The sequence below is a fragment of the Thalassophryne amazonica genome, chromosome 10 (assembly GCF_902500255.1).
Source record: "Thalassophryne amazonica chromosome 10, fThaAma1.1, whole genome shotgun sequence".
Taxonomy (NCBI): domain Eukaryota; kingdom Metazoa; phylum Chordata; class Actinopteri; order Batrachoidiformes; family Batrachoididae; genus Thalassophryne; species Thalassophryne amazonica.
Window position 1 is genome coordinate 8,307,024 of NC_047112.1, and position 17,310 is coordinate 8,324,333.

Sequence of the window (17,310 nt, forward strand, 5' to 3'; positions counted from 1 at the left end):
AGATCAGCCTCCTCGACAGTTCAAATTCCAGTTTCTGGAAACATAAAGACATTATTTAGTGTATTATACGTTAAAAATTGCTCAAATATTAATCGATTAACTTGAGTTTAAAGCATTGTTTTGGTGATACAGAACATTTTGTTGCATTTTGCACCTGATCCTTAGAGTGTTTGTTTTCGAACTTTACCAAGTCACTCGCCAGTAAAAACTACCTGAATGAGTGGCCGTGGATTAATACAGCAGCCTGTTGGAATGTGAGGAGGGTTTGCCGTCAGATGCTCCTGTAAATCCGCAAACAGTGATGTCCGTAGTGTAACTGGAAATGATGGTTATCAATGGAAGGAGAAAGAAAATAACCATTTTTTTTTTCTTGTAAATTAGTGACTTTAATCTCAGAGAATTTCAAATGTTTCTTTTTTCTTTAAATGTGTTAATTTTTTTTCTTACAAACTTACAACAAATCGAGACACCCCAAGAATGTGCGGGATGCCCAAGATGTCTCTGGACGTCATTCTATTAGTCATTCATTTAGTATTAGTATTAGTATATTATCATTCTATTAGTGCTGTACGTAGGGGAGGACTGGGAAATCCGGGGTTCCTCAGAGATGTGTTCTGGGCCCAGCACTGTCCACTGCTTGCTTGGACTAGGTGTCGGTTCTGGTTGTGGAAACCAGTGGCTTGGGCACTTTTGTTGGCGAGGAAAGGTTTCCATGCATTCTTTGTGGAATCATTGGATATGCGCTTTTGTGATTTTCCTGGATCAAGACAAAGATCCGGGATTTTAATGACTTCCTGGAATCAGCCATCAAAAGCGTTTTTGTTTGCGGTGACGTGAAGTGAGACATTGACTTTTAGTTTTTGGGTTCAACTTTTTTAGAACACAAACCCGATCATGACCTAAACCATGATACATAGCGTGCAAGTCTATGGGACAAGATGAAAGATTAGATTAGATATAACTTTATTAATCCCTTTGGGAAGACTCCCTCAGGGAAATTGCGGTTCAAGCAGCATTGTATAGGAGCACACAGGGTAAGAAGCACACAGTATCAAAGTCGAAGTAAGAGACAATTTGCAAAATGTGAATAAAATTATAAATACCCGAAATACAGCTCACTGCTGTCTTATTGGCTACTACTGCTCCTCTCCTAAAAACCCTCACAGGAAACCACTTGTCGCCACTGCATAGGTGAACATCGTTTGAAGGTTTAGTAGTGTAGATGGGATCCCTACGCAGGTAAACATTCGTACGTCAACATTTTTTTTTAAACAGGGGAGGTGATGGTCTAGTGGTTAAGGCGTTGGGCTTGAGACCAGAAGATCCTCGGTTTAAATCCCAGCCTGACTGGAAAATCACTAAGGGCCCTTGGGCAAAGTCTTTAATCCCCTAGTTGCTCCCGGTGTGTAGTGAGCACCTTGCGGAGACATGCAGAAGTACATGTGTTAAAAGGGATCTTTATTACTTTAAATTCCACAGTCTTCATAAAAATACACTCCAAAATTACAAAATTTACTTCAGAAACTGTAAAAAATACAAATTATCATCTGATTGTCAAACTTCTTACAGTGCTGAAACTAATCAGGGGCACTGAATATTTATGTTAGGAAAATTGACAGAATTTAAGCTTAAAATGGTGATGGTTCATCAGAATCACTTCATTCTACATCTCACTTTCAAATTTCCTCAACAAAAAATGTTAGTTCAATCCAGATCAACAGTCATGTGACAAAAATTCAGGAATATAAAATTCCCAATATTGTTAACAAGAACGGGCACATGGAAAAATTATGTGTATTACAGTTTTTCTCAATTGCTAAGACATTTCTCGAAAGATGCTCTTCTTTTCTCTAAACTGTGAACACAAAACCCAATATTCAAGCTACATCCACAAAACCCCAGACTCTTCTTGCAAAACCCAACTTTCACCTCAAAACAGTTCAATCTGTGTTCAAAACTGAACTATGTTGTCAAATCGTGCCCTGAGTCGATCAACATTAAATACCGTACTGATCAGTCTCCAAACACTACATAGAAAAATAGAAAATACAATGTTCAGGACATGAAGCTGTAGAAATAATTGTTTACTGTTCATTGTAGGCTAAATGCATGTTGCAAAACAAAAAAACCTGTGCACTTAGCACTTGTACATATTAAAAAAAACAAAATTACAAGAAACAGAAATCCTGTGCATTTACATGAAAATTCAGTAAGGTATATCTTCTATTATACATTCCAAATCTAAGGTAGAACTCTACTAGTGTTTACTAAGGTACACCTAAAATAAATAAATAAACCTGCGGTGTAATTGATAACCAGTCAGAAAATTGTTTTTAAAATAAACGTAAATGCGTGCCCGGTTTCCCCTGTTTTGCCTTCCTTCCAGCATGGCTGCACATCTTCCTGTGGCCAGCAGAGGTCGCTGTGCACCCCCCTCAGATTCCCCAGCAAACACACACACACACACACACACGGATCAGTCTTTTCCGGGCTGCTGGCCCTAATTTCCTCTCCAGACCTCCGCTCGGAGCACAGAGGAGGCGCTTGCGGGCGGAGATCCGGAGATCGACGTGTTCCGCTGCCGCCTTTTCTCCGCGGGGAGTCGGACGTGTCCTGTCGGCGCTCGGGCTCTGTGTGTGGAGGATGGGAGCACTCCTGCTGCACGTACCTCCTCCAGTGCCTGCCGTCGTTACGTAACTCCGCTGAAGCTCCGGAGGTGAAGATTTCCCGACTGCCGTCCGGCGGCCGCCTGCCGTCCGTCCGCGGCAGCCGCGCGGCAGGGCGGCGCGTCCAGCCGCTGCCGCGGACCGAAGGAGGCGGAAAGCGGAGTGCGGCGGTGATGAGGAGAAACTCCTGCTGGGTTTTCCGCCAGAATCATCTGGAAAGGATAACAGGGGGATCGAGTTCTCCTGCAGAAGAGCAGATTGTCACCAGGCGGTTCTGAAGGTTCTGCCTGCTGACCTGCTGGGTGACACCGCGTGCGTGCGTGTGTGCGTGCACGCATCTTGGATCTGTGCACAAACCAGAACAGATCCCTGATCATGTGTGCTGCCAGGTTCAACGGCTGTGCAGAGGAGACCCTCGGTGGATCAGGGGCCACAGGTCCTGGTCTGGCCTCCAGGATGATGGACTGGTCTGAGTCCGGGTCCCGCCTTCTCCACAGCCTGGAGATGGGCACAGTGATGACCATCTTCTACCAGAAAAAGTCCCAACGTCCTGAGAGGAGGACCTTCCAGATCAGACAGGACACAAGACAGATGGTGTGGAGCCGGAACCCGGACAAGATCGAGGGCGAGAGTGAGTATTTCAAACCTGTTTATCAGCCCTGAGTGTTAATGATCTTCCTCCTGATGAGCACAAAATGCAAACGGCACAGAGCAGAACTCATCAGAGCACCTTCCTCTGCCACGGGTCAGGAACATCTGGATCTGTATCTGGAAAAACACGTTTGGTCAAGAAACATAGTCCAAGTATGTGTGACCTTAAAGATGAACGAATACCTCGCCAGAGTGTCACATGATCACCAGATATAGCTCAGCAGGTGTGTCATAGTCAATTTACATCCAGCTTTGGCCCAGTAGTTTTGGACTTCTGTGGTCCTTACACAGGACTTGGGATACTTGAGGAAATGTTAAAGTGCAGATTTGTTCCCCAAGACCCTGTTCCGACTGGGGTTGGAAAGATTAAAAAAAACCTCAAGTTCAAGTACAAAAACATGAAGGATCACAATGCGAGAGGCAGAAGAATCGGATTCAGTCCAGCTCAAACTGAATTTGTCCACCTCTTGCATTGTGATCCTTATAGATTTTGGACTTGGGACTTGAGGTCCTTTATCTTTCCACGTGTTGCTCGCATGGCGATGTCCTTGAATATGTTCTGATTCTGATAGATTCCACCCAACTTGTTTTGCATTTCCTGATCTCTAAATTCTTTAACGATCATTACCAACTACCACCAGTGACAAACAAGACGCAATACAAAGTTTGGGCAAAGTTAACATCAGAATTTGGTGGGAGTTTGCACATGGCTTTTGCACGGCACCTGAATGCTGACCCCCGTGAACCCAGAAGTATGACGTCATGATCCGTGAGATTGCTGGATTCAAGCCACATTTGCGTTCAAGCCTGGGCAATTCCAGCTCACATATCACGATACACGTATTGCGATACGATACATGTCGCCTATCGCGCTATGATACATATGAAACGCCTACTGCGATACGATACATGTCGCCTATCGCGCTATGATACATATGAAACGCCTACTGCGATATGATACATGTGGCCTGTCGCGCTGTGATACACATGAAACGCCTACTGCGATACGATACATGTGGCCTGTCGCGCTGTGATACACATGAAATGCCTACTGCGATACGATACATGTGGCCTGTCGCGCTGTGATACACATGAAACGCCTACTGCGATACGATACATGTGGCCTGTCGCGCTATGATACACATGAAATGCCTACTGCGATACGATTCATGTGGCCTGTCGCGCTATGATACACATGAAACGCCTACTGCGATACGATACATGTGGCCTGTCGCGCTATGATACACATGAAACGCCTACTGCGATACGATACATGTGGCCTGTCGCGCTATGATACACATGAAACGCCTACTGCTATACGATACATGTGGCCTGTCGCGCTATGATACACATGAAACGCCTACTGCGATACGATACATGTGGCCTGTCGCGCTATGATACACATGAAACGCCTACTGCTATACGATTCATGTGGCCTGTCGCGCTATGATACACATGAAACGCCTACTGCTATACGATTCATGTGGCCTGTCGCGCTATGATACACATGAAACGCCTACTGCGATACGATACATGTGGCCTGTCGCGCTATGATACACATGAAACGCCTACTGCTATACGATTCATGTGGCCTGTCGCGCTATGATACACATGAAACGCCTACTGCGATACGATTCATGTGGCCTGTCGCGCTATGATACATATGAAACGCCTACTGCGATACGATACATGTGGCCTATCGCGCTATGATACATGGGTGATTCGGCAAAAGTAATTCACGCTTACACGATGGCGGCGTTAGTACAGAAAAGTACATGGGTGATTCTTAGACTACGGGCACTTATTATGTCCTTTGATCATATTGTATGAAAAACAGAAAAAAGGGGAAATTTCACACTTTAATAGTTATCTTTACAATGAAAGTGTGTTAAGAAATTTGTTCTAGTAGTCTATGATGACTTTTTCACCTTTTCATCATTATATGCAAATATTGGCGTTTTGTGCTTGTCCCACACCCAGACTTTTGATCTTCAATGATAAAAATGAATGGTGAAGAAATGTTTTTTCTAATGTTTTAAAATATCTCTGAATAAAATATCAGTAAAATAATCAAAACATAATTGGGGTATTCAATGTCATACAACTGATTTTTTTTTTAAACAAAATGTAGTTGTCCCACACTATTGCCGTAATTTCCACCACAACACTGTAATGTCCCTAAACAGTTTGTATGAAAGATTGTTTGGGTAGTTTCTATGGAGATAAACAGTGACATCAGAGCACATGTATATAGCGCCAAATCACAACAGTCGTGCTGTGATACACATGAAACGCCTACTGCGATACGATACATGTGGCCTGTCGCGCTGTGATACACATGAAACGCCTACTGCGATACGATACATGTGGCCTGTCGCGCTGTGATACACATTAAAACGCCTACTGCGATACGATACATGTGGCCTGTCGCGCTATGATACATATGAAACGCCTACTGCGATACGATACATGTGGCCTATCGCGCTATGATACACATGAAACGCCTACTGCGATACGATACATGTGGCCTGTCGCGCTATGATACACATGAAACGCCTACTGTGATACGATACATGTGGCCTGTCGCGCTATGATACACATGAAACGCCTACTGTGATACGATACATGTGGCCTGTCGCGCTATGATACACATGAAACGCCTACTGCGATACGATACATGTGGCCTGTCGCGCTATGATACATATGAAACGCCTACTGCGATACGATACATATGATATGCCTATCATTTGTATCATCATATGTATAGTTTCTTGATATCTATCATAGCATGATGCATATCATGTTAAATGGGAATCAAACCCATGCCCTTAATGCTGTGAGGCTTCAGTGCTAACCACTAAGTCACTGTGCCGTCCTGTCGTAATATAGTACATATGATATGCCTATCGGGCTGTGATGCATCTCATGATACGCCTGTCATGATAGGTTTATCATACGTATTGTTTTGTAATATAATAATAATATTCAAACTGGGCTCAAGGAAGCCCTTCCATTAATTAATGCTTCGATCTTAAATATGATCAATCTATCTTTATTAGTTGGCTATGTACCACAGGCTTTTAAGGTGGCAGTAATTAAACCATTACTTAAAAAGCCATCACTTGACCCAGCTATCTTAGATAATTATAGGCCAATCTCCAACCTTCCTTTTCTCTCAAAAATTCTTGAAAGGGTAGTTGTAAAACAGCTAACTGATCATCTGCAGAGGAATGGTCTATTTGAAGAGTTTCAGTCAGGTTTTAGAATTCATCATAGTACAGAAACAGCATTAGTGAAGGTTACAAATGATCTTCTTATGGCCTCAGACAGTGGACTCATCTCTGTGCTTGTTCTGTTAGACCTCAGTGCTGCTTTTGATACTGTTGACCATAAAATTTTATTACAGAGATTAGAGCATGCCATAGGTATTAAAGGCACTGCGCTGCGGTGGTTTGAATCATATTTATCTAATAGATTACAATTTGTTCATGTAAATGGGGAATCGTCTTCACAGACTAAGGTTAATTATGGAGTTCCACAAGGTTCTGTGCTAGGACCAATTTTATTCACTTTATACATGTTTCCCTTAGGCAGTATTATTAGACGGTATTGCTTAAATTTTCATTGTTACGCAGATGATACCCAGCTTTATCTATCCATGAAGCCAGAGGACACACACCAATTAGCTAAACTGCAGGATTGTCTTACAGACATAAAGACATGGATGACCTCTAATTTCCTGCTTTTAAACTCAGATAAAACTGAAGTTATTGTACTTGGCCCCACAAATCTTAGAAACATGGTGTCTAACCAGATCCTTACTCTGGATGGCGTTACCCTGACATCTAGTAATACTGTGAGAAATCTTGGAGTCATTTTTGATCAGGATATGTCATTCAATGCGCATATTAAACAAATATGTAGGACTGCTTTTTTGCATTTACGCAATATCTCTAAAATTAGAAAGGTCTTGTCTCAGAGTGATGCTGAAAAACTAATTCATGCATTTATTTCCTCTAGGCTGGACTATTGTAATTCATTATTATCAGGTTGTCCTAAAAGTTCCCTGAAAAGCCTTCAGTTAATTCAAAATGCTGCAGCTAGAGTACTGACAGGGACTAGAAGGAGAGAGCATATCTCACCCATATTGGCCTCTCTTCATTGGCTTCCTGTTAATTCTAGAATAGAATTTAAAATTTTGAATTTTTGAATAATCAGCTCCCATCTTATCTTAGGGACCTCATAGTACCATATCACCCCAATAGAGCGCTTCGCTCTCAGACTGCAGGCTTACTTGTAGTTCCTAGGGTTTGTAAGAGTAGAATGGGAGGCAGAGCCTTCAGCTTTCAGGCTCCTCTCCTGTGGAACCAGCTCCCAATTCAGATCAGGGAGACAGACACCCTCTCTACTTTTAAGATTAGGCTTAAAACTTTCCTTTTTGCTAAAGCTTATAGTTAGGGCTGGATCAGGTGACCCTGAACCATCCCTTAGTTATGCTGCTATAGACTTAGACTGCTGGGGGGTTCCCATGATGCACTGTTTCTTTCTCTTTTTGCTCTGTATGCACCACTCTGCATTTAATCATTAGTGATTGATCTCTGCTCCCCTCCACAGCATGTCTTTTTCCTGGTTCTCTCCCTCAGCCCCAACCAGTCCCAGCAGAAGACTGCCCCTCCCTGAGCCTGGTTCTGCTGGAGGTTTCTTCCTGTTAAAAGGGAGTTTTTCCTTCCCACTGTTGCCAAGTGCTTGCTCACAGGGGGCCGTTTTGACCGTTGGGGTTTTTCCGTAATTATTGTATGGCTTTTGCCTTACAATATAAAGCGCCTTGGGGCAACTGTTTGTTGTGATTTGGCGCTATATAAATAAAATTGATTTGATTTGATTTAATATAGCACAGCACGCCTATCGTGATAGGATGCACCTATCGTCCTGTGAGACATATTACGATAAGCCTGTCGTGATACAATACATATGATACTCCTATTGCACTGTTATACATATCACGATACACCTGTTACACCTGATGCAGTACATATGATAAACCTGTCGCACTACAATAGGATATGTATCATGATATGTATCGTGATATGATACATATCACGATACATACTTGGAGTTGCAGTTCACATTATGTAGTTTGTGGTGTTTTACTTTAAAGAAACAAATTATTCTGAAGTATGTTTTAATCCTTGATGTTTTCTTTTTCCTTATTGTGTATTTTAGAAATACTTTATGATAATTCTGAAAAAGTTAATTTCTTCCATGTCGTAGTTGACTTTGTATTATAATACTCATAAAAAAAGCAATAGGATTGGATACAGGCCCCACAATGATTATCACGATACCTGATCTACCGTTCCACCCCTCGTGTTTAGGCTCCTGGTGCTTCCAGGTGCCTCAGTTTTGAGGACCCTAGAACCTGGAAATGTCCAAGGACATGGCATGGTTGCCATCCAGGACCCAAAGCGGTTCTGTGGTGTGGTGGACATAGTAACAGTAGGTCCGTGAGCTGACCTTAGTCATATAATACCATTGTTGGAAATCGAGCCTCAGTGCACTGCTACTCACATCTGAAAGTCACATCATTTGCTCAGAATCCTTGTTTTGAAAAATTAGTTGCAGATATTGTGGCCAAGTGGTTAATGCACTTGGTTTCAATGCGGAAGGTTCCGGGTTCAAATCCCACCCCTGACACATTTTCTCCATGTAATGTGGAGTTGCGTCAGTAAGGGCATCTGGCGTAAAACATGTGCCAGTTCAACATGCAGATCCACCTTGGATTTGCTGTGGCGACCCCGAGTGCAAACAAGGGAGCAGCTGAAGGGACTTACTAGTTGCAGATATTAATCAATGAGGATGCACATGGCACCTGTACCAGTGTCACCGGCTGAACGGTCCCCCCTAAAAATTGGTCCTGCCTTCACTGCGCATGTGTCATTTGGAGCATCGGCATTGTCATTTCTAAGCGCCAGCCGCGAGCCACAGATTATCACCTCGTTTCTGCTTCAAACTGCCTCCAGTCATCATCTGTCTCAGCGACAGATACAACAATCATTTCCACATAAATTCAGCATTATTTCAAAATAAAAGACAGAGAAAAAGTTTTGGAAAGTTTTTGTTGTTGTTTTTGAAGGAATGCAAACTCTGTCCTGTGACGATTGATGGTGGTCAAGTGTCGTTTGATCTAGTTGTCTTCAGTTTGACAAATGCAGCAAATGTAACTTATGCACAACCCCCCCCAGTCTGTCACAGCTGCTGCAGTAGATGGACAGCTCATGACCCCCATTTCCTCCACGTCAGCCTCTCTGTCAACATAGTACGTGCACGTTGGAATCCCGTGAACTGCGGGTTGTCCTGACCGTCCATCAGGCGTCCCGCTCGCGCTCAGCGGGCCGTCTCTGTCTTGTTGGAGAGCCGTCCTGCGTTCTGCGTGCAGAGGCCATTGTCTGAGTCCTGGATTCTGTGGCCTGGGGGAGGATTTGTTACAGAGAAAACTTGCAGCATTCAAAACTGGCATGATCGAGTTTCCTTCTGTCTGCCATGTGTTATTCTAACTGTCAGACTTTATGGTTGAAGTCTGCAAAAGAGAGAGAGAAAAAAGAAGGAGCGACTCCTCCCAAAGTGAGCCAACTGAGCAACGTGGGACTGTCAGCTAAAAAAACAAAAAAAAAAAAACAAAAACAGAAATAGAGAATATAATTCCTGATATCAAAGGACCAGTTTACATTACATTCTTGCTTTATGACATCACAAAGATGCTGACGACTTGTTTTTGTGGATGTAATAAAGGCGTAGGTTTGCTCTCGATGAGTTCGCCTTCTAGTTAATTATAGTCGAAAAAACAAATAAAAACCCGACATATTGATCAGCAAACCTTTTCAAAGTGATGAGCAATTTTTCCGTCTTTATCTCGTTATCTTCCGTCCTTTCCGCTCTGCACATTTTGGATGAGATGGAGCTCATTAATTATTTATCTATTATCATAAACCACAAAACCCCCCAAACAAACAGACAGCGCCTTCAGATCCAACAGAGTGCACAAGGCCCAGAGGAACACCGCTGGCACTGTCTGCCCAATCAGGCATGCACACGTGCACTTCCATAACCCACAAGCCTCATTTCCACACGGCTCCCTCTGGACAAACCCACCAGAACATTCCAGGAACTCGGCGGGTCTCCCCCTTCACGCTCACCTCCTCCTCACCGCTCCCCCGCTCCTCCCTCACCATTTTCCTCCAGCTGTTCTGTCCCGCTGTCTGCAAACCCTCAGAGTCTTTGCCTCAGATTTTTACAGTAAAGGATAAGTTTTTTTTTTTGTTTGTTTGTTTTGTTTTTTTATCCAACCCGTCATATTAAACACTGTTAGCCATGAAAAATCGCCACACTGCTCATCTTAGCAGAATTCCTGTCATTTGCAGCAGGAGACTGTGACATCGTGAGGTGCTGTCGTGTTTTGGTGCGCCAATAATTCACTTCATTGGAAGGTACAAGGAGGCAACTTGCCACGAGAAAATTCCAGGTTCAAATCTGACCTGGTCGCTTCCATGTGAAGTGCGCATGTTCTCCCTGTGTTTGTGTGGGTTCACTCCAGACGCTCTGGTTTCTCCCACTTCCAAAGGCATAACTGGAAACATTAAGTTGACCGTAGGTGCGAGTGAGGGTCTGAATGTATTTGTCTGTACCTCTCTGCCCTGCGGTAAACTGGTGACTGGAAGATACAACCATGTTTTGCGATACATTAAAACAGAAAACCCTGCTCAGATGGCTCCTTAAAAAGTTAATTTTTTGTGAAGTTATAGATTTATTCCTCTCTGTAATATCACACAAATTATTAATGTTTTTCTGATTAAAACCGGGTGACTCTCTGCACTTAAATAATCCATCTGCCACTGTCCATCTTTCCTCCTTGTTAAGGATAAAATAACATCCAGTTTGTCCTTGTTGCTGCATCAATAGTTTATATTATAAAACGTTTGACCATATACTGCGGAGTGTCGTCGTAGTACACTGTTGCTGCACATACAGCCAGAAGTGGCAGAATGTTTTAGTCAACCTCTTATTGAAATCAATGGAGGAAACTGAATAATACATGAACATGCTTTTGGAGGGCGGTATGCATTTTCAAAGGCCTGACGTCCATGCCATGACATCATTTTTGGCGACTGGGCATGGACGGAGGGACTCAGAAAATGCATACCGCACAACAACTGCATGTTATTTGCATTATTATCACTTACTGAGATACACAACACGTGGAATCATATTAACAATATTTAAAATAATTTCAAAACGCACAACACCCAGCAAACGCGTACATGAAAAGTTGGCTTACTTTAACTTTTGTCGTGTTGGTTGGTACCACGCTGCTCTCCAAATTTGTCAGGGCATCCTCATCAAGCTGGCTGCTTTGGCTGCTGTTCATTGTCAAACTATCCATGAGAAAATCATCCGGAATATCCATATTGGGACCAACACACACTTCTCGCCTTTTCATGTTATCGTCTGTGGACAGTTCTTGGGTTGCGCATGATATGACGTCATCACTTTATGCACGTACTGTGGGCAGGTACGGACAGATAGCGTAAATGTAAATCTATGCTACCAGCCCAGCAACGCCTCAGTAAGTGATAATAATGCAGCATATCATCCTACTTTTTTATATTTGTAACTCCCTCTGAATGCATCTACTGTCCCCTCAAAATATTTTTTGTATACAAGCCCTCTAATCCAGTATCTCCCAGTCATAAAGCAGGACCAATAAAAAGGAAACAACACAGTGGCACACTGTATGTGCACCTGTGGCATGCTGCTCATGCACCTGTGACATGCTCCCAGTGCACCTGTGACCAAGGTTGGGTAGGATTACTTTGAAAGAATACGAGGTCTATTAGAAAAGTATCCGACCTTATTATTTTTTTAAAAAACCATATGGATTTGAATCATGTGTTATTACATCAGCTAAGCTTGAACCCTCGTGGGCATGCAAGAGTTTTTTCACGCCTGTCGGTGACGTCATTCGCCTGTGAGCACGCCTTGTGGAAGGAGTGGTCCAGCCCCCTCGTCGGAATTCCTTTGTCTGAGAAGTTGCTGAGAGACTGGCGCTGTGCTTCATCAAAATTTTTTCCAAAACTGTGAGGCACATCCAAGTGGACACCATTCGACAAATTAAGCTGGTTTTCAGTGAAAATTTTAACGGCTGATGAGAGATTTTGGATTGTTTCTATTGCTGTAAGGATTTCCCACGGAGCGGGACATCGCGCAGCACTCCAAGGCGACGTGGTCATCCTGTTTCAAGCTGAAAACCTCCAAATTTAAGCCTCTGTTGACCCAGGACGTTGTGAGAGAACAGAGAACTTTCAGAAGACGTCGGAATCAGCAGTTTATCCGGACATTCCACTGTTAAAGGAGATTTTTTTTAATGAAAGACGTGCGGACGGATTGGCGCATTGGCTCGCAGCCGGCGTGGCGCTCCCACCTCTGGAAAAACACCTCCGTTAGAAGCCTTAAGGACAAGTTGGAACATGCCCTGCTGTTAAACAATTTTTCAGATACTCACTCAACTGAAAGCCACCAAAAGCCGCCTGGATTTTACAAATGGTTATCAACACGGAGGTGTTTTTCCTGTGGTGGGCGCGCCGCGCCGGCTGCGAGCCAACACGCCAATCCGTCCGCACGTCTTTCATTAAAAAAATCTCCTTTAACAGTGGAATGTCCAGATAAACTGCTGATTCCGACCTCTTCTGAAAGGTCTCTGTTCTCTCACGACGTCCTGGGTCAACAGAGGTTTAAATTTGGAGGTTTTCAGCTTGAAACAGGATGACGACGTCGCCTCGGAGCGCTGCGCGACATCCCGCTCCGTGGGAAGTCCTTACAGCGATAGAAACAATCCAAAATCTCTCATCAGCCATTAAAATTTTCACCGAAAACCAGCTTAATTTGTCAAATGGTATTCACTCAGATGTGCCTCACAGTTTTGGAAAAAATTTTGATGAAGCACAGCGCTAGTCTCTCAGCAACTTCTCAGACAATGAAAATCCGACGAGGGGGCTGGACCACTCCTCCCACAAGGCGTGCTCACAGGCGAATGACGTCACCGACAGGCATGGAAAAACTCACGCATGCGCACGAAGGTTCAAGCTTGGCTGACATAAAAACATATGAATCAAATCCATATATTTTTTTAAAAAATAAAAAGGTAGGATACTTTTCTAAGAGACCTCGTACATGTGGGTTACATGTATGTATGTATGTATGTACATACATTTGGATTACTTGTAATCCGATTACTTTTGGATTACATTTCAAAGTAATCCTACCCAACCTTGCCTGTGACACATTGATGGTGCACCTGTGGTACATTTGTGGTGCATCTGTGACATGCTGCTCGTGCACCTGTGGCACATTGGTGGTGCACCTGTGACATGCTGCCGGTGCACCTGTGGCACATTGATGGTGCACCTGTGACATGTCACAGGTGCACCACCAATGTGACATGCTGCCGGTGCACCTGTGACACGCTGCTTGTGCACCCGTGACACGCTGCCGGTGCACCCGTGACACGCTGCCGGTGCACCTGTGACACGCTGCTCGTGCACCTGTGACACGCTGCTCGTGCACCTGTGACACGCTGCCCGTGCACCTGTGACACGCTGCTCGTGCACCTGTGACACGCTGCTCGTGCACCTGTGACACGCTGCCTGTGCACCAGTGACACGCTGCCTGTGCACCTGTGGCACGCTGCCTGTGCACCCGTGACATGCTGCTTGTGCACCTGTGACACGCTGCCTGTGCACCCGTGACATGCTGCTCGTGCACCTGTGACACGCTGCCTGTGCACCCGTGACACGCTGCCTGTGCACCTGTGGCACGCTGCCTGTGCACCCGTGACATGCTGCTTGTGCACCTGTGACACGCTGCCTGTGCACCTGTGACATGCTGCTTGTGCACCTGTGACACGCTGCTTGTGCACCCGTGACACGCTGCCTGTGCACCCGTGACACGCTGCCTGTGCACCCGTGACACGCTGCCGGTGCACCCGTGACACGCTGCTCGTGCACCTGTGACACGCTGCCGGTGCACCTGTGACACGCTGCCGGTGCACCCGTGACACGCTGCCGGTGCACCCGTGACACGCTGCCCGTGCACCCGTGACACGCTGCCGGTGCACCCGTGACACGCTGCCCGTGCACCCGTGACACGCTGCCCGTGCACCCGTGACACGCTGCCCGTGCACCCGTGACACGCTGCCTGTGCACCTGTGGCACATTGGTGGTGCACCAGCATTACAGCACAGATTTCCACATTTTAAAGCCATGGGTGGTTCAGTTTAGAAGTTGGGATTAAAAACAGGGATCAGGAAATATGTAAAATTAAGTGTTGTGGAGAACATTTTTGTCCACAGCTGCTAAAGATCAGTTTTAACTTTAAAGTATAACTGTCGAATGTAATAGTTTGGGAGAAGAAAGTCTTGGGTTACTGTGGAATACTTTTGTGTACCCATATATGATATTTTACTTATGAATCCTTTGGAAGTTTCTCGTGATGAGCTTTGTTCTCCACATTCTGTTGTCTCTCAGCACTGAATAAACTTGAACTTCTAATCAAAGCTGATGGACCTTTACTAAAGAGAACCAGCAACCCAGAAAACAAAGTCTGCTTTTACTCTGGATGAATAAACTGTATGAACAAGAAAAACATGTCAGAAGGAAGACGATTTTGTAGATTGTGCAGACGTATGTTCGAGGAAAAGAAAAACTCGGTTCTCCTTTTGACCGTTCGGAACTTGATGATTTTCGATTTCAAGGTTATCTGTTTTTGTTCTCAGTCCTGTTTGTCCAGCTCACCCTTCACGCCGTCTCCTCCCCTTCCTGCTTTTCTCTCCCTTTGTTTTTGCTCTCCATTAATTTAAAGCAAACAGTAGCTGGACCAATGGCTGCGTAAACATCCCGGTGGATTTTTCCAGACGAGGACTTTAGGCAAAGGGCAAAGGTGCTCAATCCTCTGGATTTATCAGGGATTCTCACCTCTTTCTTCAGACTGAAGGAGCTGCTGCAGGAAAACAAAAACATGCTGCAGGAAACTAACCCCACACCAGTTCCCACCCTCATGTGGTTTTAATGTTGTCTGTTGCCACATGAAACAATGCACATAAAAGCAGTGACTCTTAAGAGACCAACGGAAACAGATTACAAAAAAAAAAAAAAAAAAATCTTCAAAAGAAGAAACCTGGAGCAGACCTGACACAGTGGGGTGACCATCTACTTTCTGAAGGGAAACCAGAAGAATACAAACATTCCAGGGATTATCTTTCCTTCACCGCTTTAGAATGGCTGCAAGCTAAAACAATCTATAGCAACGTAGGTCCTTCTTTGCAGAGGAATGAAGGCAGAATTGTCTTCCTTGAGGACATAAGAATTTGACACCCACCGCCACCACCACCCCGGGGCTTTTTAGGCCATGGGCTAGGTCAGGTCTACATGTAAACCCCCACATCTAAACAAACCAATGTTTTTTGGAAGCCTTAAATATGACATGGAATTGTAACAGTGAAAAAAGTGGCGTACTGTAGTTATCTTCTACTATAAGCAACAGGTTGGTTGTCGTCATGCCCTAAGGTTTTTGAACTGGAGCAATATCTCGACCTGGTGGACATTTACTATTAAAGCAGGTAAATGGGTATTCTTGAGGCCCAAAGGCTCTCAAAAAACAAAAACCAACCTTGACTCTTTGAAATGTGTGTGTGCGGGAGGCTACCTAGCCCATGGCCTTGTTGGTTAGAAGATGACGTGTTCTACAGGAGCTATACTGCTTTCTTTTGGAGTCTGCAATTTGTTTGGGATTTCCACAACTGTTAGGCCCTTTGTTACGTACCTAAATGGACAAAGGTGTTGAGTCATGACCCTCGTTCTGGGAGGCAACAATACCAACCACTTCTCCACCCTGTTGGACCTAAAATTGTCTGACGTATTGATGGATGAGAGCCATTTCTGAAGTGTATCTTTTGCATCAAGTCCTGTTTCACATGTGCTCTACCAACGGACCACCTCTTGTGCATCCAGTGTGTGAAGAACAGTTGGAACCCCAGACCTTCTTGCTGGGAGGCAGTAATGTTAACCACTGTGCCACCCTGTAACCTATGGTGTGCCACTTTGTCATGGAAACTACATCTTACAAGCAATGTGTGTGTAACTTCCCAATGTTTCTGATCAGTTCCTGACCCAGTCCAGACAAAAAGGAGTTTTTAGAGCGTGTTGTGTTCTTGTTGACAGGATCTTAGTTATTTCTTCACACTTTCTTTATGTCCTGTTCACCGTCTTCATCAGACTCTCCTTGTGTTTACAGGATGTGATAAAAAGCCACAGTTTGAGGAATCCGGTTACATACTTTGTTTACTCAGTGAGATGTGGTCTGATACTCCAGTGACAGCGTGTGAGGTGTTCGTGCGATGATGGGGAGCTAAGCGTGCCATTCAGCTTGCTGCCCATCTGTTTGCCATATTATCCAAAGTTCAGAACAAATCCAGTGACATAAGCGTGAGTGTCTGCCTTTGCCAAGACCCAACAGACTTCCGTTTCACTCTGTCATTTGGTAATGTAACTCCAAAAACATCCCGGAGCCGATCCATTTCAAAACCCACTCAGATTCACTGAAATTTGTAACAGTTTGAGACATCCTTTGGACAAACAAATCTCATAACAAAACAAGAACAACCACAAACAGACTCTCTGCTGATCACTTTCTATTTGTCCGGTGTGGAATGTTACAATACCTCAATCATGCAGCCTTTGAGACCAGGAATAAGTTCATTCTGAAGATACAGGTTAGCATCGAACTAACCTAGGCTAGTTTGATGCTAAATGTCCTCTGCATGTAATTAGGATGGATAACATTCAGAGGACAAATTTTATTGTATATACAGTATATTTGCAGAAAAGAGAAAAACGGCGGCTGTTTTAATTACCAAACCTGCAGTTGCCAGCGTTACACATCTTGC

At 44.2% G+C, this 17,310-nt stretch overlaps 1 pseudogene; it reads left to right on the top strand.

Annotated features, from left to right (window-relative positions):
• The first annotated feature begins 2,463 nt into the window (after positions 1–2,463).
• Positions 2,464–17,310, top strand: part of LOC117519435 — a 56,987-nt pseudogene continuing 42,140 nt past the window's right edge.